The following is a 26,526-nucleotide window of genomic DNA, read 5'->3' on the forward strand; positions in this document are numbered from 1 at the left end:
AGTTTGGGTTTGGATCCGCTCATCCCACAAATGAAAGGATCCATGCGCAGTTGCTTGTTTTGCTTTGTATTCAACATTGCCTAAAAAACTATATTTACCATCATGCACTGTAAGCATATATAGACTGACACTCCCTTGTTATAATTAGACTATAGCCTAGTAAAGGTAGCTAGTAACTTGACAGCAGTGCCTGTTTCTCGAAGCAACCAAACTAGGACAGTCCACAGGTAGACAGACAATGGGCCCGATTCAGCAAGGAGCATAGATGTGCGAAAAAACGCACATCTACAATCCATGACACTAACATGCAGGGGTACCCCCAGCACAGGGCAAGTCCACCCCGCATGCCAGGCCCTGCTCCACCCTGCACAGCGGCGATGCTTTTGCATGTTTAGGGTAGCCCTCTGCTCACGCAGCCTAGCTGCTAAGGCAGATGTCTACCAGACGTTTTTCAGGTCGTTGTGTGCGACATCAAGCAGCCGTCGCGGCCCGCCCTGCAAACGGTCCAGACACATCTGCGTTGTCTGAACCACGACAACCCCCCTACGTCATCCCCTCCCGCCCCGCAAATGCCTCTGCCTGTCATTCAGGCAGAGGCGTGCAGATGTGAGATGCCGTCGTATCACACAGTTGGCAAGATGTACTAAGCCTTAAAAAGGTGATAAAGTGGAGAGTGATAAACCACCAACCAATCAGCTCCTGTCATATTTCAAACACAGCCTGTGACATGGCAGAAAAGAGCCGATGGGCTGGTCCTTTATCACTCTCCATTTTATCACTTTTTAAGCTTAGTACATCGAACACCACAAAACCTCCCTCCTGGCCAAGTGGGGTTTTTTGGGGAGTATTTTTTTGTAGTAGAACTACAGGTACCAGCGGGCCCGTTCTTTCCCCACATGCTGGTACTTGTGGTTCTCCAAGTACCAGCTTGCGGGGGAGCTTGCTGGGACTTGTAGTTCTCCTACAAAAAAACAATATTCTTCATTTTTACACAAAGGCCATCAGTCTCCCATCCACCGCCCACAGGGTCGACACTGTCTAGGTCGACAATGTTTAGGTCAACCACTATAGGTCAACAGTCACTAGGTCGACAGGGTTGGAAAGTCAACAGGTCAAAAGGTTGACATGAGTTTTTCAATTTTTTTTTCTTTTTTTGAACTTTCATACTTAGCGATCCACGTGAACTACGATTGGAACGGTAATCTGTGCCGAGCGAAGCGAGCCATGAGAGGGGACACGGTGCACTAATTTGGCTTCCCGGTCACTGTACGCAGAAAACGACACACAAATAAAAACCTCATGCCGACCTTTTGACCTGTCGACCTAGCACATGTCGACCTAGAAACCCTGTCGACCTTCCAACCCTGACGACCTGCTGACTGTCGACCTAGACACTGTCGATCTAATTATTCACACCAGCCCACGGATGAGGGGGACAGCCTCAGGCTTCACCTCTGGCCCTTGGGTGGCTGGAACCCCTTGATTTAAGGGGTCCCCACTCCTCCAGGTTACCCCGGCCAAGGTGACTAGTTGAGGGGGTTAATGCCATGGCAGCAGGGACCTACATAAAAGTGTCCCCCGGCTGTGGCATTCTCTCACTGGCTAGTGGAGCCCGGTGCTGGTTTGAAAAATACGGGGGGGACCTACATCTTTTGTCCCCCGTATTTTTTGAACCAGGACCGGACGCAGAGCCCGGTGCTGGTTGTTTAAATATGGGGGGGACCCTACGCAATTTTCCCCCTGTATTTTTACAACCAGGATCGGCTCAAAAGAGCCCGAGGCTGGTTATGTTTAGGAGGGGGGACCCCACACAATTTTTTTTTTTTTAACCCTTTCAACACTTAGTAGAATGTACACAATGAAGCCCTGCACGGATCTCACGGATACGGCCGGACTTGATTGCGTTATGTCCGGCAGTGTTTTACTAATCACTCCTGTAAAACACTGCCCGACACTACGAATCACAACGACATCGGAACTTACGAAAGAAGAGGACTCGGCAGCTTAGTAAATTACATGTAATAAAATAAAAAAATTGCAAAAAAACATGACCGATACTAATCGAGATGAAACTCCCACCAAATCGTCACAAATACGATTCTTACTAAATATACCCATTAGATGGTACCATGATGAATTTACAAATAAAGTCTGTTCTTCCTGAACAATGCTAAGAAATCCATTTGTTTTAACAATGGACCTTCTCAAAACATGGGCTGTTAAAAGAGATTAGCAGGCAACACTAAACTCAGGAAAACAAATCTACAAAAACAAACACTGAGTTCTGGTAACAGGTGCTTATGAAGTCAGAATGTGGGGTCAATTCAATTGTGTGGTAGTGTTATGCACCCGTAAGTAATTGCGGCAGAAACCACACTTTATGGCAGGCCGAACTCGCTGCCCCATAGGGATGCAAGCAATTTTGAGCGGCTCTGGGCAGAAATCAGGCTACAAGTGGAGCGAGTTCAGGTGCTGTTGCTGAAACATTGCACATATTTGGATTGATCCCGTTTGAGTTTCTAAAAAGATACAAAGGGTGTGTGATGGGTCTGTTTTTTCATTCCCTGCATATTTGGATCTTCTGAGTTTTCTTTAATTTTTGTTAAGTATTATGTTTTGCCAGCTGCTGCTTATTGAAGGACTTTATGAGCGGAAATAAAAGTACATAGAAAATCACACAAAGTGTATTTGGTCCGTACGGATGCGATTACATATAGTCTAATACTATTCTGTTACACAAACAGGTGAAAGATTACTCTAGCAGAATTTAAATGCCAATTACTAGTGTTCTAAACTAAAAAAATCACGGGTGGGACATCTGTTCCTCATTTTGGAGGACATTCCATATATATTACTCCTCTCTCCACTCCCGCTATAAAATTTGAACTTAAACCAGAAACATTTATGTAAAAAGGATCCCATAGCCTTTAGTCTGTTTACATTGCCACACAAAGTATATTCCTGTTCATGCAGCTGTCATTTCCCACATGAACAAACCATTGCTTATTCTATCAATGGTCACTGAAAAGATTATGGGCATATTCTCTGCTCTTCTTTTTTTACATTCATCCCTGACTTTAAATGTACAGTTTGAGCTGAAAATAATGGATTTCTGCTCTTAAAGACCCTGCAAACAGGAGTTACATTTGGTAAAAAGGGTAAGAGGGGTCAACATACTAATGGTCTCACAGCCAAATGAATGCATGATGCCCTAGACTTTATGAATAATTACAGTGCCTCTGTCGCTCATTCACCTTCTCTCCGTTCAACTGTTTGATTCCAATGTAGACAGCAGAATAACAATACCAAGCAGAGGCAGGTGAAAGCAGGCGAAATTGACACCAGAACCAGTTGAGCAAGTTTGTGATTCCTGCTGTGGCTTATCTCCAACTTACAGTTTATTTCTAAGTTCACAAATAAAATATGAGCGAGACCTAGGAATGGGGAGGAGTAGGGAAGGGGGCATGGTATAAGGGTTGGTCAATGCGTCACTCTTATTTCTGGCCGGAGGGCTTATCCGGACAACAGTAGAGATGACGTGACATAGTTCCTTTCAAGCTTAGCATGTTCCTCATGAGTGAACTATTGTTTATAGTATTTATGACAATGGTGACTAAAGTTCCCCTTCAGAACTATCCCACAGTATATAGCAACACTTACACATTCAAAGTGACTTTATAATGAATGTGCTGCATGACTTAACAAATACAAATGAGAGAAACGTTTTAGCCACAGTGTTGTGTATTGTGCCATTTCCTTTTGCAAAGTCTAATTACTTTAATGCTGGAATACCACAACACAGACGGGGGCACCTGCTGCTGTACCCTGCCCAGAACAATACAGTGGGAGTGTTGCCAATTCTGATGTCATCTGTAACGGAATTTACTAAGAACACTTCAATGCATGAGAATAGAATAATTCAAAGAGGATTCCTTATACCCCTTTCACATCGCAAAAGTAACCCGGTATCGACCCGGCATGTTGCACAAACTGAACTCGTTTACTAAATAGGGAGAGGCGGCACCGAGATGAGCTCATCTCCCAGCGCCGCAATGGCAACCGACCCGGCATATTGCCGGGTTGGGAAACCAGCGCTGAGGCTCCAATGCCAGATCCCACCCGGGAAGGATCAGTTTCCAATTACCAGGTGGGATCCGGCATTGGAAATGTGAAAGGGGTATATGAGGTAGGTAAACTCCTGTACCAGTCTATGGCAGAAAAATATGATGGGGTTCTGTGTGCAGAATGGATGATGCTCTACTGTTTCAACAATAGATAGATAGATAGATTATACATATACTTATGCAGCACTCAGGAGAAATAAATCGGCAAACACCAGTTCTTATTCCACCATATGGTGTTTGCTGATCTAGTTATCCTGAGCGCCGCCACATGGTGTGTGTGTGTGTGTGTGTGTGTGTGTGTGTGTGTGTGTGTGTGTGTGTGTATATATGTATATATATATCCAATGTTTAAAGAAGGCACTCACCAGACTGTAGTTGAAATGCAAAAAGGCGTTTATCAAGTTTCACATCAAAATTAATGCATGGTTGGTCGACGTTTCGGTCCTAGCCGGACCTTCTTCCAGACCAGAGTATACAACCGTCACAATCACATATCTAGTGACCAACAAAGTGGAGCTATACATACCCAGCCAAAGCCCGCCCTGCATTCTATGAGCCAATAATAATACTGCTTTACTTAGATATATCATAAATATGACACACATGATCCAGACACTGTGCTTATACACGTATATCCACAATCCATACTACCAAACAAGTCGATTGTACCTGTATACGAAGCGCTATCCCTCTCCTCACAAGTGCATGTATCGTCGGTGGAACGCACGCCACTGGTGACCCGCATATGACTTCCGCCTCAGTGAACAGACCAGTCACTTCCGGACTCACGGTCATTCACTGAGGTTACCGTGGAACGCATCGCGTGATTGACACGCAAGGCGCTTCCGCCTGCATGTGTGTTGTTGCTGGGAAGGGCAAAGAGCGCAACGAAACGGAGTAATTGGGAGAAAAAATGACAACAGTAATAAACTGGAGGCATTGAGTGTCAAAAAATGATGTGTGCCACAACAGAAAATAAACTAAAATGAAATAGAATTGCTGACTTAAATTGAGGCGGCTTAGAAAGGTATTAATAGCTCCACATTGTAAATACAATAATGCAATCAATGAAAATATTGATAAGAAAAATAATAACACACTAACACTTAACTATACTAACATAACTAACAATACTTTTAAAAAACATATAAATATATTTATGTGCTATAACTGAAAGGCTACATAGCCATGGTGAATACCCGTGAAATGCAAATAGTATAATGTATCCACATAAGTACGCATTCAAAGGGGAAATATGTATTTAAAGAAAAACACTGAGATGGTTCTGTTCATTCAGTCCCCTTGGTGATACAGTCCCCAGATAATGTATCCAGTATGCTTCTCTTTTTAATAGTAATGTGCCTCTATCACCTCCTCGTAGGAGTGGTGGAATCCAGTCGATCATCATATGCCGCAATGTGGTTACTTGATGTTTGAACTGTAAAAAATGGAGTGCTACAGGTTTATCCGTTTTTCCGCTGGTGAGTGCCAACTGTATTGAGGATCTATGCTGATTGATCCGTTCACGATAAGTTCTAATAGTTTTCCCCACATACATTTTCCCACAGGGGCATGTGAGATAGTAAACCACATGATCCATCAAACAGGTTAAGTGGTATCGCAATTCAATTTTAGTGCCATACAGTGGGTGACTGAAACAGCGTCCAGTTATCATAGCTCTGCAGGTCATGCATTTCAGGCATTTGAAGCAACCTGGGTTCACATTCAGCCATGTAGTACCAGAAGTCGCCAACGGTCGCATGGTGGGTCTCATCAGCATGTCCTTCAAATTGGCACCTCTTTGCACACTTAGCAGAGGTGGTCGGACACCGACCTTCTTGAACTTCGGATCAGTGCTGATCAAGGACCAGTTTTTCTTGATTGATCTTTCCACATTATGTAGGCCAGTATTGCAACTGGTCTTAAATATAATGCGATCGCGGGTCCTGTTTCTATTGCTGACCTTATTCATATGCAGTCTGCGAGCCTTAATCAAACATCTGTCAACCACCGTAGCTGTGTAGCCGCGTTCGATAAATCGCTGTCTGCACTCAAGCAATTGTGTGTCGGCATTGGTCTCATTGGAATTATTTCTTAGAACTCTAAGAAATTGAGAAACTGGTAGATTTGATTTTAAACTATCTGGATGGTGACTAGAGGCCCATAACAAAGTGTTCCGATCCGTAGGCTTACGGTACAAGGTATATTCCAGTATTGATGGTATATCTGGGTTTTTGTATATCGTAATGTCCAGAAAGTTAATGCTAGACTCACTCACTGTTGCAATTAATTTAATTGGACTAGTCAAGGCATTCAGGGTATCCACCATGGTAAAAAACAGTTCGACGGAGCCCCGCCAGATGATGAAGAGATCATCAATGTATCTCTTGTAACATACAATGTGCTCTGCATAATTATGCAAGATGTTTTCGTGTTCATACTTTGCCATGTACAGATTGGCGAACCCCGGGGCTAAATTCGAACCCATAGCGGTGCCCGCCAACTGTACATAGTATTCATCCTGATATTGAAAATAGTTGCATTTAAGAACCAATCTGATCAAACTCAAGATAAATTCAATGGGTGGGCCCTCATACGGTCCCTTCACCAACGCCTCCCTCACAGCATCAATTCCCTCTTCATGTGGGATAACCGTGTATAAAGATGTCACATCTAAAGTGACCAATACACAGGTAGATACATCATCAGTAATGAGAGCCAATGTCCTCAGAAGATCGCTTGTGTCTCGAATATAACTATCCATCGCCTTCACACAGGGTTGAAGAAAATGGTCAACAAACCTGGCCAATGGTTGTAATAGAGATCCTTGTGCCGATATTATCGGCCTCCCTGGTGGTGTGTTTAAGGATTTGTGTACCTTAGGCAAGGTATAAATGATGGGGCAAATAGGATAGGCCACGGATAGATATTCAAAAACCTCATCATTGATCCACATATGTCGTAATGCATATAACAACAAATCATCAACCTCTTTCTTGAACCTAGGGGTTGGGTTATAGGGGATTTTAAGGTAAGTATTGTTATCAGATAGCCGTTTTCTGATCTCAGCATCATAGTCAACAAAGTCTTGGAGAACCACTGCTCCCCCCTTATCAGCATTCCTAATAACCAAATTAGTGTTGCGTTTGAGATCTCTCAACGCTTGCCACTCACTCTTGGTTAAATTAGAGTGTCCCTTATTATCATTGCTGTTTAGTGACACCTCGTTGTCAATCACTTGTAAAAAGGTTTTTAAACTCGCATTATTAGAGACAGGATCGAATTTACTGGTGTTTTTAAACTTACTAAATGATCGTAATTCAGGCTGTGATTGATTATTGATAAATTTATTATCAAAAAATTCTCTAAGTCGTATATATAATGGGTCGCCAATTACGACTTAGAGAATTTTTTGATAATAAATTTATCAATAATCAATCACAGCCTGAATTACGATCATTTAGTAAGTTTAAAAACACCAGTAAATTCGATCCTGTCTCTAATAATGCGAGTTTAAAAACCTTTTTACAAGTGATTGACAACGAGGTGTCACTAAACAGCAATGATAATAAGGGACACTCTAATTTAACCAAGAGTGAGTGGCAAGCGTTGAGAGATCTCAAACGCAACACTAATTTGGTTATTAGGAATGCTGATAAGGGGGGAGCAGTGGTTCTCCAAGACTTTGTTGACTATGATGCTGAGATCAGAAAACGGCTATCTGATAACAATACTTACCTTAAAATCCCCTATAACCCAACCCCTAGGTTCAAGAAAGAGGTTGATGATTTGTTGTTATATGCATTACGACATATGTGGATCAATGATGAGGTTTTTGAATATCTATCCGTGGCCTATCCTATTTGCCCCATCATTTATACCTTGCCTAAGGTACACAAATCCTTAAACACACCACCAGGGAGGCCGATAATATCGGCACAAGGATCTCTATTACAACCATTGGCCAGGTTTGTTGACCATTTTCTTCAACCCTGTGTGAAGGCGATGGATAGTTATATTCGAGACACAAGCGATCTTCTGAGGACATTGGCTCTCATTACTGATGATGTATCTACCTGTGTATTGGTCACTTTAGATGTGACATCTTTATACACGGTTATCCCACATGAAGAGGGAATTGATGCTGTGAGGGAGGCGTTGGTGAAGGGACCGTATGAGGGCCCACCCATTGAATTTATCTTGAGTTTGATCAGATTGGTTCTTAAATGCAACTATTTTCAATATCAGGATGAATACTATGTACAGTTGGCGGGCACCGCTATGGGTTCGAATTTAGCCCCGGGGTTCGCCAATCTGTACATGGCAAAGTATGAACACGAAAACATCTTGCATAATTATGCAGAGCACATTGTATGTTACAAGAGATACATTGATGATCTCTTCATCATCTGGCGGGGCTCCGTCGAACTGTTTTTTACCATGGTGGATACCCTGAATGCCTTGACTAGTCCAATTAAATTAATTGCAACAGTGAGCGAGTCTAGCATTAACTTTCTGGACATTACGATATACAAAAACCCAGATATACCATCAATACTGGAATATACCTTGTACCGTAAGCCTACGGATCGGAACACTTTGTTATGGGCCTCTAGTCACCATCCAGATAGTTTAAAATCAAATCTACCAGTTTCTCAATTTCTTAGAGTTCTAAGAAATAATTCCAATGAGACCAATGCCGACACACAATTGCTTGAGTGCAGACAGCGATTTATCGAACGCGGCTACACAGCTACGGTGGTTGACAGATGTTTGATTAAGGCTCGCAGACTGCATATGAATAAGGTCAGCAATAGAAACAGGACCCGCGATCGCATTATATTTAAGACCAGTTGCAATACTGGCCTACATAATGTGGAAAGATCAATCAAGAAAAACTGGTCCTTGATCAGCACTGATCCGAAGTTCAAGAAGGTCGGTGTCCGACCACCTCTGCTAAGTGTGCAAAGAGGTGCCAATTTGAAGGACATGCTGATGAGACCCACCATGCGACCGTTGGCGACTTCTGGTACTACATGGCTGAATGTGAACCCAGGTTGCTTCAAATGCCTGAAATGCATGACCTGCAGAGCTATGATAACTGGACGCTGTTTCAGTCACCCACTGTATGGCACTAAAATTGAATTGCGATACCACTTAACCTGTTTGATGGATCATGTGGTTTACTATCTCACATGCCCCTGTGGGAAAATGTATGTGGGGAAAACTATTAGAACTTATCGTGAACGGATCAATCAGCATAGATCCTCAATACAGTTGGCACTCACCAGCGGAAAAACGGATAAACCTGTAGCACTCCATTTTTTACAGTTCAAACATCAAGTAACCACATTGCGGCATATGATGATCGACTGGATTCCACCACTCCTACGAGGAGGTGATAGAGGCACATTACTATTAAAAAGAGAAGCATACTGGATACATTATCTGGGGACTGTATCACCAAGGGGACTGAATGAACAGAACCATCTCAGTGTTTTTCTTTAAATACATATTTCCCCTTTGAATGCGTACTTATGTGGATACATTATACTATTTGCATTTCACGGGTATTCACCATGGCTATGTAGCCTTTCAGTTATAGCACATAAATATATTTATATGTTTTTTAAAAGTATTGTTAGTTATGTTAGTATAGTTAAGTGTTAGTGTGTTATTATTTTTCTTATCAATATTTTCATTGATTGCATTATTGTATTTACAATGTGGAGCTATTAATACCTTTCTAAGCCGCCTCAATTTAAGTCAGCAATTCTATTTCATTTTAGTTTATTTTCTGTTGTGGCACACATCATTTTTTGACACTCAATGCCTCCAGTTTATTACTGTTGTCATTTTTTCTCCCAATTACTCCGTTTCGTTGCGCTCTTTGCCCTTCCCAGCAACAACACACATGCAGGCGGAAGCGCCTTGCGTGTCAATCACGCGATGCGTTCCACGGTAACCTCAGTGAATGACCGTGAGTCCGGAAGTGACTGGTCTGTTCACTGAGGCGGAAGTCATATGCGGGTCACCAGTGGCGTGCGTTCCACCGACGATACATGCACTTGTGAGGAGAGGGATAGCGCTTCGTATACAGGTACAATCGACTTGTTTGGTAGTATGGATTGTGGATATACGTGTATAAGCACAGTGTCTGGATCATGTGTGTCATATTTATGATATATCTAAGTAAAGCAGTATTATTATTGGCTCATAGAATGCAGGGCGGGCTTTGGCTGGGTATGTATAGCTCCACTTTGTTGGTCACTAGATATGTGATTGTGACGGTTGTATACTCTGGTCTGGAAGAAGGTCCGGCTAGGACCGAAACGTCGACCAACCATGCATTAATTTTGATGTGAAACTTGATAAACGCCTTTTTGCATTTCAACTACAGTCTGGTGAGTGCCTTCTTTAAACATTGGATATACTATGGGACCTTGTGGAAACAAGTTTCTCTAGAATTTTGGACACCCCAGCAGACAACTTTGTATTTTCAGTGAGTGCCACTTCACCTATTTTGATATATATATATAGATATAGATATAGATATAGATATAGATATAGATATAGATATAGATATATATATAGATAGAGAGAAAATATATATATATATATATATATATATATATATATATATATACATACATATACATACACACATATATACATATACACACACTGCTCAAAAAAATACAGGGAACACAAACATCACAATGTAACTCCAAGTAAATCACACTTCTGTGAAATCAAACTGTCCACTCAGGAAGCAACACTGGTTGACAATCAATTTCACATGCTGTTGTGCAAATGGAATAGACAACAGGTGGAAATTATAGGCAATTAGGAAGACACCCCCAATAAAGGAGTTGTTCTGCAGGTGGTGACCACAGACCACTTCTCAGCTCCTATGCTTTCTGGCTGATGTTTTGGTCACTTTTCAAAGCTGGCGGTGCTTTCACTCTAGTGGTAGCATGAGACGGAGTCTACAACCCACACAAGTGACTCAGGTAGTGCAGCTCATCCAGGATGGCACATCAATGCGAGCTGTGGCAAGAAGGTTTGCTGTGTCGGTCAGCGTAGTGTCCAGAGCATGGAGGCGCTACCAGGAGACAAGCCAGTACATCAGGAGACGTGGAGGAGGCCATAGGAGGGCAACAACCCAGCAGCAGGACCGCTACCTCCGCCTTTGTGCAAGGAGGAACAGGAGGAGCACTGCCAGAGCCCTGCAAAATGACCTCCAGCAAGCCACAAATGTGCATGTGTCTACTCAAACGATCAGAAACAGACTCCATGAGGGTGGTATGAGGGCCCGACGCCCACAGGTGGGGGTTGTGCTTACAGCCCAACACCGTGCAGGACGTTTGGCATTTGCCAGAGAACACCAAGATTGGCAAATTTGCCACTGGTGCCCTGTGCTCTTCACAGATGAAAGCAGGTTCTCACTGAGCACGTGACAGAGTCTGGAGACGCCAAGGAGAACGTTCTGCTGCCTGCAACATCCTCCAGCATGACCGGTTTGGCAGTGGGTCAGTAATGGCGTGGGGTGGCATTTCTTTGGGGGGCCGCACAGCCCTCCATGTGCTCGCCAGAGGTAGCCTGACTGCCATTAGGTACCGAGATGAAATCCTCAGACCCCTTGTGAGACCATATGCTGGTGCGATTGGCCCTGGTTTCCTCATAATGCAAGACAATGCTAGACCTCATGTGGCTGGAGTGTGTCAGCAGTTCCTGCAAGACGAAGGCATTGATGCTATGGACTGGCCCGCCCGTTCCCCAGACCTGAATCCAATTGAGCACATCTGGGCCATCATGTCTCGCTCCATCCACCAACGCCACGTTGCACCACAGACTGTCCAGGAGTTGGCGGATGCTTTAGTCCAGGTCTGGGAGGAGATCCCTCAGGAGAGCATCCGCCAACTCATCAGGAGCATGCCCAGGCGTTGTAGGGAGGTCAAACAGGCACGTGGAGACCACACACGCTACTGAGCCTCATCTTGACTTGTTTTAAGGACATTACATCAAAGTTGGATCAGCCTGTAGTGTGTTTTTCCACTTTAAATTTTGAGTGTGACTCCAAATCCAGACCTCCATGGGTTAATAAATTTGATTACATTGATCATTTTTGTGTGATTTAGTTGTCAGCACATTCAACTATGTAAAGAACAAAGTATTTAATAAGAATATTTCATTCATTCAGATCTAGGATGTGTTGTTTAAGTGTTCCCTTTATTTTTTTGAGCAGTGTATAATTATATATATATATATATATATATATATATATATATATATATATATATACACACACACACACACACACACACACACACACATGCAGTTGAAATTAAAGTAATGCGACTTATGGGGCATACAAACGCTGCAATTTAACTACCAATATGTACCAAGAAATTTAAAAACTGGTGGTAAAAGACCATGCGCCTACAGCTGCCCTTGTCCCAAAAGGTAGAAAAGTGTCACCCACACTTTGAAAGAACAAGACAAAGATATTACCAAGAGGGTCTAGGGCGCTTGAATCGAATAGTCGTGTTCACCAGGAATATGACTATTAAACACAAATAACAAAGAATGCAAACATAGCGTAATACTGTTTAACCAAATGTGGAAATGATGGTAAGACAATGTGACTGGACTCGTACCCCAAGATGAGTTAAATTCGCTTTGAGAAATCCAGCCACTGCTGTAATTGATCCCAGCAACCCTGCTCCTAATTCTCCCGAGGGTTCAGATTCTTCCCGATGAACTCACAAAGGGTACATGTGGGAGTAAAATTCCAGATAGTGTAATACTGTTTATTAGATATAAAGACACAGATGTGAATATCAAATGGACTCTCACCATCAATTAGATGTTTATAGGCACAAATGAAAACCACTCCAAATGTATACACGGGTCCCTGTTGTAATTGGACTCCTTTACTCTCCTGAAAATCAGGATCCTCCCCAATTCGTTCACAATAGGTATATGTGAAAAGGCGGCTCCAAATAGTGTAAAACCATTTATTAAAAACTAATTAAAAACATATACATGGGCAGAAAATGGACTCTCACCATCCAATAGATGTAAATGGACAGAAAAGCAAGTTTTCAGAAGATCGCCAGGCGTCCCCAGGAATCGTCACCAAACAAGCAGGTAAGTAGTTCCAATCACCGCCCTGAACCTCCACCAATGCGTTTCGATAACCTTCTGTTATCTTTTTCAAGGTGTGAACCCTTAAAAGTTCATCGGGAAGAATCTGAACCCTCGGGAGAATTAGGAGCAGGGTTGCTGGGATCAATTACAGCAGTGGCTGGATTTCTCAAAGCGAATTTAACTCATCTTGGGGTACGAGTCCAGTCACATTGTCTTACCATCATTTCCACATTTGGTTAAACAGTATTACGCTATGTTTGCATTCTTTGTTATTTGTGTTTAATAGTCATATTCCTGGTGAACACGACTATTCGATTCAAGCGCCCCAGACCCTCTTGGTAATATCTTTTTGTCTTTTTAAATACCAATATGGACTAGTGTAATTAATATGCGAGGTGGCAACCCTATGTATGCCCCGTTAGAGAACTCTGGTTCTAAGGCTCATAAAGAAGAGAAATTTTGGCATCAGCTACTTCAGTCGATTCGCTAGCCATTCATTGCTAAGAAAAGTTTTAGTTACAAATTTTGTGACCAGGTTGCAATACAAACACTTGAAGAGCTCAAATGGTGTCCTCCATTTGAAAGAATAGCATTCTCTAAAGCAAAAGTAATATGTCACATATAGGGGTATATTTAATTAAAGTCGGATCCATTCCGACATGTATTTGTCGGAATGGATCCGACAACCCCTATTCAATCCCATCTTAATTCGACTTTTTCAAGTCGAATTTAGATGGGACGCAGGAGGAGGAGAAGGGGGGCGAGCCGCGGGGGGACAGCCGGCGGGCATATAGGGAGATCAGCGCTACGGAGTAGCGCTGCAGCAGGATGTCACTCAGCCACCCGACCTCACGGCAGCTTCCACCCGGCTCCAGCAGCATGCTGGAGCCGGGTGGAAGCTGCCGTGAGGTCGGGCGGCTGAGTGACATCCAGCTGTAGCGTTACTGTAGCGCTGGTCTCCCTGTATGCCCACCGGCTGTCTCCCCATCTTCCTGCGGCTCCCCCCCCTCCCCCCCTCGCCTCCTCTGGGTCCGCATCTCAGTCCGACAGTTTTCATGACTGAGATCTAACCCATCATTTTTATGTCGGACTGAGATGGTCGAAAAGGGGGCCAAAACCTGTCGGATTTGGCCCCGTTTTCGACATCAACACGTGGATTGGCAGCTATTCCGCCGATCCACGTGCTTTTCGACAAGTCGAATTTATCGACTTGTCGAAAAATTTAGCAAAATATTGAATAGGTCTTGAGAGACGGCCAAAGCTCCGAGACTCCGGCTGAACTGGTGTATTTTTTTTAAAAGCAACAAACATTTACAAGACAATACCAAAAAATAATAATAAAAAGAAATATGAGTTTGGCCGGAGTCTCAGAGCTCTGGCCATCTTGCAAGCCATTACATCCAACCCAAAACGTCTAATGAGATTGGGTGCGATATCTTTCCCAATACATCCGGTTCTTGAAAAAAAAAAAAAAAAAACACAAACAAAAGTCACATGGTGTGAGGTTTAGTGGCCAAGATATAGTAGTGGTTGATTTATATATGTTCTTTAAAGGTTTGCTTTAGCAATAGCAGCGCTCTTCAAGTGATTTGTTTTGCCAATTGGTGACAATATTTGTAACAAATGATTTTTGTTAAATCGAAAATACCCCTTTTCCACTAGCTGAAAAAAAAAAACAAGTTTTTGTACCGGGCCATCCATTGACCCAGGTTTTTTGGTAGTGGAAACCTGGGTGGCCTGGGAATCCTACCCGGGTAGTTACCAGAGTGGGACCCAAGAATGACCAAGAAATGACCGGGTCAGAGTGCAGTGTAAATAGGTTACCCAGGTTATCTAACCCAGGGTCGTTTACAGCATGCCTACAGCCTATACCTCCCTGACCGCAGTGATCTGCGGGCGGTTGAGGGCAAGGGACAGGCTGTTAGCGCTACTGTCTATCCTGCTTTGCAGACAGCAGTGTTGGCTGGGAAAGGTGTGTTCCGGAGGTCTGAGGCAGCCCAGCAGCTTCCGGATTTCTGGCCTTGCCCCCAGCATAAAAATCTGAACTGGGTAATTATAGACCATTAAGTCTTACATCTATAGTGGGGAAATTACTGGAAGGTATTGTAATGGATAGAATACAGGAGTTCTTTGGCACCAATAAGGTTATTAATAAGAACCAATATGGATTTGTGAAAAATAGATCATGTCAAACTAACTTAATAGGCTTTTATGAAACAATTAGTGCAAACCTAGATCAGGGTAAAGAGGTGGATGTAATCTTTTTAGACTTTGCCAAAGCTTTTGATAAAGTACCCCAGGGTATTATTAGGTTGACATGGTCCCTAGGTCAACATGAACAAGGTCGACATGAGGTTTTTTTTTTACTTTTTTTGGTGTAGTTTTCTTCGTAAAGTGACAGGGAACTCAATTAGTGCACCGTGTCATTTCGCATGGCGAGTGAGCTTCGGGCAAGGTGCCTTGCTGCGCTCGGCACAGGTTACTATTCCCAATCATAGTCCACGTGGATCGAAAATATGAAAAAGTAAAAAAAAAAAAGAAAGAAAAAACAATTTTGAAAAATGCATGTCGACCTAGTGATTATGTCGACCTAATGCATGTCGACCAATAGTGGTCGACCTAATGACTGTCGACCTAACAACCATATTCCATACCTCACTTGAGACTTATCTACAAATTAGGAGAACTTGGGCTAGCAAGCACAATAGTATGAAAAAGTAAAAAAAATGAAATTTTTTTTTTTTTTGAAAAACGCATGTCCACCTAGTGACCATGTCGACCAATTGTGGTCGACCTAATGACTGTCGCCCTAACGACCGTATCCCGTACCTCACTTGAGACTTCTCTACAAATTAGGAGAACTTGGGCTAGCTAGCACAATACTGACTTGGGTTAGTAACTGGTTGGACAAAAGGGAGCAGCGAGTGGTGGCAAATGGAACTTTTTCAAAATGGACTAAAGTACTCAGTGGTGTGCCGCAGGGGTCTGTACTTGGACCACTATTGTTCAAAATTTTCATAAATGATCTAGAAGTAGGTCTAGAGAGCACAGTGTCAATTTTTGCAGAGGATTCCAAACTGTGTAAGGTTATAAATTCAGTGGAGGATACTGAGTCTCTTCAGAACAACTTATTTAAACTGGAAACATGGGCAGCAAAATGGAGAATGATGTTCAATATAGACAAATGAAAGGTAATGCACTTCGGGTGCAAGAACAAGAATACTACCTACATACTAAATGGGGGAAAAGTAGGGGATTCTGCACTGGAAAAAGGATTTTGGTGATCACATAGATAGATAACAAACTTAACAGTAGTTCCCAAAGTAGGAATGCAGCAAAGAAGGCAAACAAGGTATTAGCATGCATTAAGCGGGGAATTGATGCAAGGGATGAGAATGTTATTCTCCCATTATACAAATAACTAGTCAGGCCACATCTCGAATACTATGCACAATTATGGACACCATACTACAAAAAGGATATCATGGAACTAGAAAAGGTTCAGAGACAGGCGATCAAGTTTATTAAGGGGTGGAGACACTAGAATACGAGAAAAGGCTTGAAAGGCTAGGCATGTTTACACTGGAAAAAAAGGAGATTAAAAAAAAGGGGACACAGTTAACATTTGCAAGTATGTAAGGGGTCAATACACTGAGCTAGCGGGGGATTTGTTTTTGGTAAGATCATCAAATGACACGTGGACACCAGCTTAGGTTAGAGGAGAGAAGATTTCGCACACAGAGATGGAAAGGTTTCTTCAGAGTAAGGACAATACGTATTTGGAATTCCCTGCCTGAAAGTGTAGTAATGGTGGACTCAATCATTGCTTTTAAAAATGGGCTAGATAAATTGCTAATGGAGAAGTATATACAGGGTTATGGTAGGTAAAATGATTTACTATAGTATTAAAAAAATAAAATAAACAAAAGGAGTATTTAAGCTTACGGCTAAACATTCACCAGTTAAAATTCACCGCAGTTAAAATTAGTTTAAAAATATTAGTGTAGGAGATCACTAACAGGTTGAACTCGACGGACAAATTGTCTTTTTTCAACCTCAGAAACTGTGTTACTATTACGGCGGGCAACTTCAAATTGGGGCATGGCCTAATGTGACCCAAGGCCACACCGTGGCGGTCCCGATCTGCTGTTATTTCTGGCTTTTGGAGATGTCATCTCCAAGCACTGGCCTGTAAACGGCACCGACTCAGGTTGGAACCGATCTCGGGACTGACCCAGCTTAGAACAGTGTTCCAAATCCTGGGTCAGACCTGCGACTTTAGTGGAAAAGGGTATAAATGACTATCGAATATCTGAAGCACTATCCTGAAATACTGCCCCCCCCCCCGCCCCCCCCATAGATTTCTCATTTCAAGGCCCTCATCATTTCCAATAATGTACATCTGGATTAAGAAACAAACAAACAAAAAAAAAAAACATGGCGAGTGATAGATTTAACATTTAATTGGACAGCAGCTGCAGCCAATCTTATTTTTTTTTTACTAATAAATAACTAACCACGTACTGTACTTTTTCCACAAGAGATTAAATGGTGAAGATCATTATCCCTTAAATATGGCTTGCAGAATGTGCCCAGAGTGAACTATCTGTAGCGATGTCACTGAAAGCAAAACAATGGCCTAGAAAAAGTTAGATCTACCTTAATAATGTAGTAGCTATTTAAGTAAAGAAATATTTAACTTGACTCTATACAAAATACAAGACACTATCATTTACCTTCCTCGGATTACTCCTGTCAGGTAACAGTAAAAGTCAGTGCCCTCCAAAGGACCCACAGATAAATTATATACACTTGAATAGAACAAATATGACACTTGCAGCCTCACAGTAATAGAATTACCCCAGACTACTTTGCTTCAGGCAATACTAGAAAAATCAGAAGTTGCCAGGAAATCCCAACAATACATCAAAAACATTTAAGTGACTGTTTCTCAATTTATCACCTCTGTAGCAGATGCTAATATAACTAATATGTTAATACTGCAGAATAGATATGTGAGTGGTCAGGAATAAAAAAAAGATTGTTAATAAAATAAACAAAAACTTGAAATTGTATTTTTGGTAATTGTTAATGGACGTGTTGTAATTATCAGTTAGGTTTGCAAAAACACCCAATACTGCATGATTAGAGCTCCCGTTACAACTGTGTGCTAACATGTTTTGCAAAAATGGCAAGGGATAGTGTGGAGCGCTGGAGTTCCAAGATCAATAATAGTCTGAATTCAATGCTCTAAAATGTTATTTACTTTAGGAGGTACATTTACTAAAATGTATAAAAGGACAACTGGGGGTGTGGCGCATAGCAACTAATAAGATTCTGGCTACCATTTTCTAGAATTTCCAGATTGGTTGCTATGAGAAACATCTAGACTTTCATTTTTCAGAGGTTTTAATATATCTAAAAATTATTTGGATTACAAGACTGTCAGATCCTTATTCACAAACAGCAAAACATTAGCTCCATTAATTTGCAGTTTTAGCTATACTACATTTTTCCACAGACATTGAAGGCAAAGGGTTAAAAACCTCTCCATATTGCAGCTAACTTTCATGTGGTGGAAAATTAAAAAAAAAAAACTGCTATGTTCTACTATGTGATTCCAGGGATTATAGGTAATTACAATCAAGATAGGCAGCAGGTTTTCACAGGAGAGAAAAGGTATGATTAAACAGAAACAACAATATGGAGAAGTGAAGTGAACAAAGAGAAGCGCAGAGAAACAGGTCATAAGCCTTGGAAAAGCCTCAGAAACTACAGTGTTCATTTTAAAAATACACTCTCATCAAAACTGTATTAAATGAAATGTAGTTTTAATCAAACCTTTAAAATTACAGACCAGAATGGGATCTATTACCTGTGACTTGGAAAGTTCCTGGACAAGCGTTTTTCCATTAATTTGTGCCACCATACCAAAAATATACTGAATTACATTTACAGTAGAATAACCTTTTTTCCTTGCCTGGCATGTCCCTCCTCATGAAGTTGTTAGTCAGTGCTCCTCACATATAGGGGGTAATTCCAAGTTGATCGCAGCAGGAATTTTTTTTAGCAGTTGGGCAAAACCATGTGCACTGCAGGGGGGGCAGATATAACATGTGCAGAGAGAGTTAGATTTGGGTGGGTTATTTTGTTTCTGTGCAGGGTAAATACTGGCTGCTTTATTTTACACTGCAATTTAGATTGCAGATTGAACTCACCACACCCAAATCTATCTCTCTCTGCACATGTTATATCTGCCTCCCCTGCAGTGCACATGGTTTTGCCCAACTGCTAACAAATTTCCTGCTGCGATCAACTTGGAATTACCCCCAAAGTGTATAAGGAAGCCATTTTTCTTCCTTTCTCCATTTGACACATTTTCTAGATAAAGGGCTTCCAATAAATGATCGGTTCTGGAGAGTTAGGTCGACAGTTATCTTGTCGACATGGGAATGCCAACATGGTCGAAATGCCAACATGCAGCATATCAACAGTGCCCATGACATTCATTATGTCTACAAGCTTTCTCTGGTGGCCTAGTGGCATTTTACCTGATCCAAGCAGCAGCGTATCCAGCGTAGTTTTTCAGGGCCCAGCGAAGAGAAGTTCTAGTGCAGGCTTCTGTGGAGTGGCTTTCCTGGTGAGTAATTGTTCCCCTATCCCCAATCCTTAACCCCCTCCCCTAATGAATTTAACCCTAACCACCTCTCCCCAAAGCCTAACACTAACCTTCTCAGAGGTGCTTAACCTAAACCACCAGCATTCTGAGAATGGTGACATTTCAGATGTTGACATTGTGAACATGGCGACATTCTGAGGACGTCGGCATGCTGCCTGACCCACATCACAATGCCGTGAAGCCTGGCATCATACAGAGAGGGATTGGCCACAATGACGCATTCCGCACCGTCCTCACAGTGGCCACTTGCATCTCTCCATTAGGAACCCTCTCTTAAGGGGCGATATATCTACCAACATGGACTATATCAGAGGTTCCCAAACGCGGACCTCAAGGCACCCCAACAGTCCAGGATTTAGGTATATCCATGGCTCAGCACAGATGGTGAAATCAAATTGACTATGGTGCTAATTAAGTCACCTGTGGCCAAGCATGGATACATTTAAAACCAGGACCGTTGGGGTGCCTTGAGGACCGCGTTTGGGAACCTCTGGACTATATAGTCCATATCGGTAGAAAACACAGGGCATATCACAGTGCGGAAGCACCTTATGATGCAGATGCGCGGTCCAGAGGGATTGGCACTGCAAAGAAAAATAGAGTGTGCAGGCAGAGCCAATATTGACTATATTGGAGGTTCATGCCTCCGGGCACAATAGAGTCAATATCGGCCGTTAGCCTGCATTGCACCATGTGTAGGCAGCTTTAGGGATTAGCTTTGAGATAGCATTCAAATACATTCTATTGGTTATGGTGTGCAACTTCTCCGCTTTATACATCTAACCCTTTATTCCTTTTTTTTTGTAATGTTTGCTGCTATATCCAGATACCTTGCATTGTATATCAAAAGAATAGGTATCTCTTGATTCAGGTTCAACCAAGTAAATCAGTCCGATAGTATGGAGTAAATATAAATCTATTAAAAGATTATAAAACGTGTACAGGGGGTCTTGATATTCATGTAGAGGAGTGGCATAAACAGTTGTACAGTTCGCAGGTGCACTGCCTGCTCTATTACACTGGGTTATGCACCTCTGTGAGCTGCTGGCAGGCATGCCCCCCCGGGGTGTACTATGATATCCTGACCGTCGGAATGCCAGTAGTGGGGCGAGTGCAAAGAGCCCCTTGCGGGCTTGCAACGCACATCACGTTATTTATTCTCCCTCCAGGGGTGTCGTGGACACCCCAAGAGGGAGAACAGTTTTCAGTATCCCAGCGGTAGGGATCTTGGCACCATGTATGCTGAGCGCCAGGAACCCGACAGCCAGGATATTGAATGCTTCCCTGCCTCCAGTACTTCTGACTGTTGTGAATAGATTCACCATTGCTTAGCTAGGCAGAGCAGTGACTGCCAACTGCCCCCCCCCCCCCCCCTCTTAACTTAAAATATAATTACCATTCATAGGGGTCGATTCTATTCGGCAACTAATGAATAGCGCCGGGAATTAGCTCCCGACGCTATTCAATTCAGCAACTAGTTACGTCGGCGATGGCCCGTTCTCGCCGACAAAACAGGTAGTTTTGTCGGGAGAACGGGCATTCTCCGACTTAACTCCCCGGCGAGAGGCTGATTCCCGACAGAATCAGCATCGCGCCGGCCGCGAGGCAGCACTTTTGTCGGGTTTCTCTTCTCATCCCCCGGGGATGAGAGAAGAATTCCCGACAATTGCAGGTAACTAGTTGCTGAATTGAATAGCGTCGGGAGCTAATTCCCGGCGCTATTCATTAGTTGCCGAATAGAATCGACCCCCTAGTCTCCATTGCTTGTTTAGTGTAAACCAGGGTTCACAGATACCTGGAAGCAGCACCAACACTTCAAAGACATTCAACACGGATGTCAATGAATACACATTTCTGGCTTAATAAAAATGTCCAGCTGGCTCCAAGATTTTACAGACAGGCTACTTAATTCTATGTTATTTTGTCCACTAATGGTGTGGTCATTGAATAAGAAAGGGTAAAAAAAAATGTTCCCACCTCTATCACACAAGCATCCTGGATTGCATTTCCTTATCACCAACAGTTCCCTCCCCCATCACCATATGGTAATCACACCCCCTGTTAATCTAGTTCCCATGGAGGGAGTTCTGCATTAATCGGATTACTGTAAATGCAGAATACTTATGATAAACAATGGTTTCTCTCTCATGATCTGGTGTAACTGAAACGTACAAAGCCAGATGGCAAAAATTTCACTATGACATTTTTGAGAATAACATCCCCCCTGCTTTCAAGTTTAATAGGATCTCTATGCACAGAACTACTACCCTGGAACACATCCTGTGAGCAATAACTCAGAGCAGCTATGTTTACAGGATACACTCCGACAACTAGCTTAACTATGGGATTTGTTTATGAGGAATGCTGTAGCAGGAACACACCTCCAGATGACATACGCACAGAATGAGAATACATATATTCCCCTCCCAGCACGTTAAAATGATTATTGAAAAATCCATGCAGTCTATATGGGAAGAGACTCTTCCCACCCCATGGCACAAACAGAGCTTGTACACAAGAACTCCTTTATAACCGAATACATATGTGAGTGAGGGATCATTGATGATCCCTATAGTAAACAGATTCCCTGTACCCAGAAGCTTTTGGGTAACAGCGTAAGGGCAGCTGGAGAGCTATAATTGCTAATGTATTGCGTCCATAGACTTAAATTGCCCATATGTGGAGTTGAACCCATATCTGTGTCTGGTCCATCCCTATCTAGATGCCTAGTTTCATACACGTCATCATTAACAGTGTGTACATGCACAACAGTTATCCATGGAACAAAAGTTCCATCTGCAAACAGGCATAATTATGCGCACGCACAACTCTGCATAGCCTGCAATTCTGTCAACGTGCCCTTCCTGAACTTTTCCTCATTAGCACCCCCCCGACTGAGTTGCATTTAACGCTGCATCACCCGTAGGGGAAGATGTATTAAGCCTGGATGAGTGATAAAGCAGTAATAAGTGGAGGGTGATAACGCACCAGCCAATCAGCTCCTGTCAGCTCCTGATTCGACGGTGATAACACACCACCCACTTATCACTGCTTTATCACTTCTCCAAGCTTAATACATCTCCCTCATAGTCATTGGAGTGTGCGCAGGGTAAGTAAAAACGTGCAAAGACGACTTGCGTTCAGCTCTGCATTGGATTTGGCCACGTGGTCTGAAGAAACTGATGCATGTTGAGACAATATCCAGCAATGCATTTACACTTAACTAACCTATATACAGGAAATACACTCAGCACAGGAATCAAGGCTACTCCCAGACCCATTTAATCTAGAAATCATGTGGTCAGCAAAAATAAATCTTAACCACTGGCTACAGTGCCTGTACCACATCCAGCTAATGCAGAAGATGGTGTAATAATTCACACACGTTGCTGGAAGGTGCAAATCTGCTCTACAACCAGAATAACCAATCAGCTTATACCCATCAGATATGAAAAGCAACATCTAAACTGATGCTATGGATTTAGTGAATATCTGCATCTTTTATCAGTATCTGTAAATAAAGCAGAAACTCTGAGCAGTTGGGTTGTTTAACCGCAGTTGGACTAACTGCATAGTCATGGATAGAGACAGGCGATAATACAAATATCCAGTTATAATCAATATTGTTGTTGTTTTTATGTGGTCGAGGAAGGACACAAATCTCCAATTCACGTGTTACGCAATATATGAAAAAGCATCGTAATCTAGACATCTTGTTCAGAATTCCAAAACCTAAAGCAAATAGTTGCCCAGATTAGAACACTCCCTTTTCATAGTATGTCACATGTCAGCATCACATCAGTAATGCTCAACAATCTTTACAAGTTTGCATAAGCAAAGGTAAAAAGGTGCTGCACAGAGCTGCCTGCAAGCAGATATATTGTCAGTGTCTTGATAGAGATATAGATAGATCTAGAGAGTTTAACTTCTGAGCCGCCACATTGTGTACAATAAACAAGTACAGAAATAAAAATCAGTAAGGGTCATTACTGCCCCTACTCTATATAGAATAAGTATACCAGAGCACACTGGCATGTGTGTATTCCCAAAGGCACCTAAATGAGCCATGTCTGTTCCTAAAGGCTGGCATATTCTCACTGCAATCACCCACTTACAGAACTAATACAATAATAGCCCATGTCTGATGCCCTCATACAATAATAGCCCATGTCTGATGCCCTCATAGTGATCCTCGCCAGGATATAACTTGGCTGTCTGCTTGCTAATTAAGATACAATAAAACCACACAGGGACACATGTTGCACAATTTAAGCCATTGATGCTTGCTAATACTATTAGCAGCTTTACAGCAGCGTTTCCCAGCCCCACACTTCCTGTGCTAATGGTCTCCCAGTCTGACTCCCCGCGACGGGCCCCAGCGGGCTCCAGGAACCCCCCTGACTAAGCAGCAACATTTAGCACGGCAGTAGCAGCATGTCAGGCTGCGCCGCTCCCATACATTAATTATTACAGGAACTGATCCTTCTCCTACATAGTTACATACAAACCGCATGCGTCTTCTTCCCACTTTATCCCCATCCAATAACTACAATCCAAAGTCTCTATATTAAAAAAATCAACTCACCTTCCTGACCGTAACCAAAGGATTATTTCAGATTAGGTTATTTTTCACCCAAAACGTCAATTCTGTTTTGTAATCCAAGGTCCCCCCCAAAAAAAGTTACAAAGCGCAGGGGGGTGGGTATTCCTGCTCTCACTGCAGCTCCCGGGGGTACGCAGATCCCCTGTGCCGCAGCCTGTGCTGTGTCCTGGGCAGCAGTCAGCGTAGTGTGTCAGCCAGCAGAGGCGCCTGCTGCTATCGCTCTCCCTCCTGATCCTGGGCGGGGGCTTCAAGAAGTCTCTCTCTCTCTATGGGCTGGAAAGATAACTCTTTTACTTCAGCTTTCGTTAATGAAACAATGCAAAAGGCAGGAAATCTAATCAATTCAAGACACACAATAAAACTGTATAGAATATTTAATCAACCCCCTAAAACCATTGTATGAGGTATAAAAATACAAATGCCCACCAACAAAAGGGTCATTTATGTATGCATGTATGTGTTTATTTAAACACAGCTACTAAACATATCTGCCAAATACCATATATACTGTAGTAATAATAATAATAATAATAATAATAATAATACATAAGTAAAGCATAAGACACAATAAAATATCCTACAAACCACTATTTGGCTGACACACATTGTCTGTTCAGCAATCACCTTTTATCAGCCTTGCCCTTGTGTTCTTTTGCCTTTGCTTAGTTGATGTGGTAACTTACCTGACATTCACTTAAGGTCAGAGTCCATTTCTGATAGCACCTTTGCCACTGTACCTGCACTGTGAATGTGTCACTAGGAAGGTGTGGAAAGTTAATGCAATAGTATACCCACTCTACATAGCGTGAGCTAAATTCACAGTCCTCCTCCCCCTTCCTGCCCGGGACATAGGAGAGGGTTAAAGGGGCGGGGTGACGTCACACATCCCGAAAAGTTTCCCAACTCTGGCAATGTGCGAGACATACTCAGCCATAGTCAATGGCAGTATCCAGCAGGACTCCGAAACAACTGTCTATTTGTGCATCTGTAAGAGTTGCATAAACTGGAGAATGATGTGCAAGTCAAAAATGTCTGTAAATTCAAATGGTAAAATAATAGAACTATAGAGGAAATGATAGAAATTCCTAAATGGGTTTGTCGACCCTTGCCCTCCAGACCATTGTTGGAATTTCCTGAAACTGTTTTTAGAGTAATTTCTTCCAGATTGAGAGATCTGTATTGTGATGCATTCCTTGGGGTTTTGTTGCAGAAAGTCTATTTCATAGTGCTGGAAAAATCAATCCAGTTAGAAAACTGAATAGTGCTAAATACACCACAAATGATGTATCTGGATTTTTAGGAACTGTAACTGTGTATTTAATTCTACACATCAGTGTTAGCATCTGCCATTTGTGTATTCTGCCTTTCTATAGAAAATGCATTGTTAATTTGATTGCAATTAATTCAACAGACAAAGCTATACAATAGGAGAGGAAGTCCCTGCCCTGAAATGTTAATTTTATATAAGGGATATTGAGAGAAAAATTGTAAGGAAGTAAATAAAATAAAAATAAAAATACAATAATTAGCACCAGTTTCATCATTGTAATTTAAATTATAACTCAATTTAAAAATTAATTTGCCTATATCACTAGTACAATGTACTGAAATATTTCCAGATACTTATACTATTATTTTTGCGTGAAATAGGCTGTTGAAAACTCAGAAAGACAGTTACTGACATTTTAAAGATAGTTATCATGAATAATCAGTTTTTACAGATCAAGTGGGTGTGGTTCGTTTTATCGACAGTATCTAGGTCGACAATGTTTAGGTCGACAGTCACTAGGTCGACATGGATGGAAGGTCGACAGGGTTTATAGGTCGACATGTGCTAGGTCGACAGGTCTAAAGGTCGACATGAGTTTTTTTGTTTTTTTTTTTGGGTGTCGTTTTCTTCGGAAAGTGACCGGGATCCCAAATTAGTGCACCGCGTTCGCTCGCCATGCTTCGGGCATGGTGCCTTC

The 26,526-nt window shown here is 42.3% G+C and overlaps 1 protein-coding gene across 3 annotated transcripts in view; it reads right to left on the reverse strand.

Annotated features, from left to right (window-relative positions):
* Positions 1–25,392, reverse strand: part of CDC42EP5 (CDC42 effector protein 5) — a 49,500-nt gene extending 24,108 nt beyond the window's left edge. Inside the window, exons 1-2 of one of the 3 annotated variants that reach the window (XM_063942881.1) lie at positions 25,243–25,391; positions 24,542–24,832 (exon numbers count right to left, since the gene is read on the reverse strand). The gene's annotated coding sequence lies outside the window, so the exon portion shown is untranslated. Of the gene's footprint in view, positions 1–24,541; positions 24,833–25,183 lie in introns of all 3 variants that reach the window. The other 2 variants (XM_063942882.1, XM_063942883.1) reach the window with 2 other exon arrangements.
* Positions 25,393–26,526: the final 1,134 nt, after the last annotated feature.

This window comes from Pseudophryne corroboree, chromosome 10 (assembly GCF_028390025.1).
Source record: "Pseudophryne corroboree isolate aPseCor3 chromosome 10, aPseCor3.hap2, whole genome shotgun sequence".
In the NCBI taxonomy this organism is placed as follows: Eukaryota; Metazoa; Chordata; class Amphibia; order Anura; family Myobatrachidae; genus Pseudophryne; species Pseudophryne corroboree.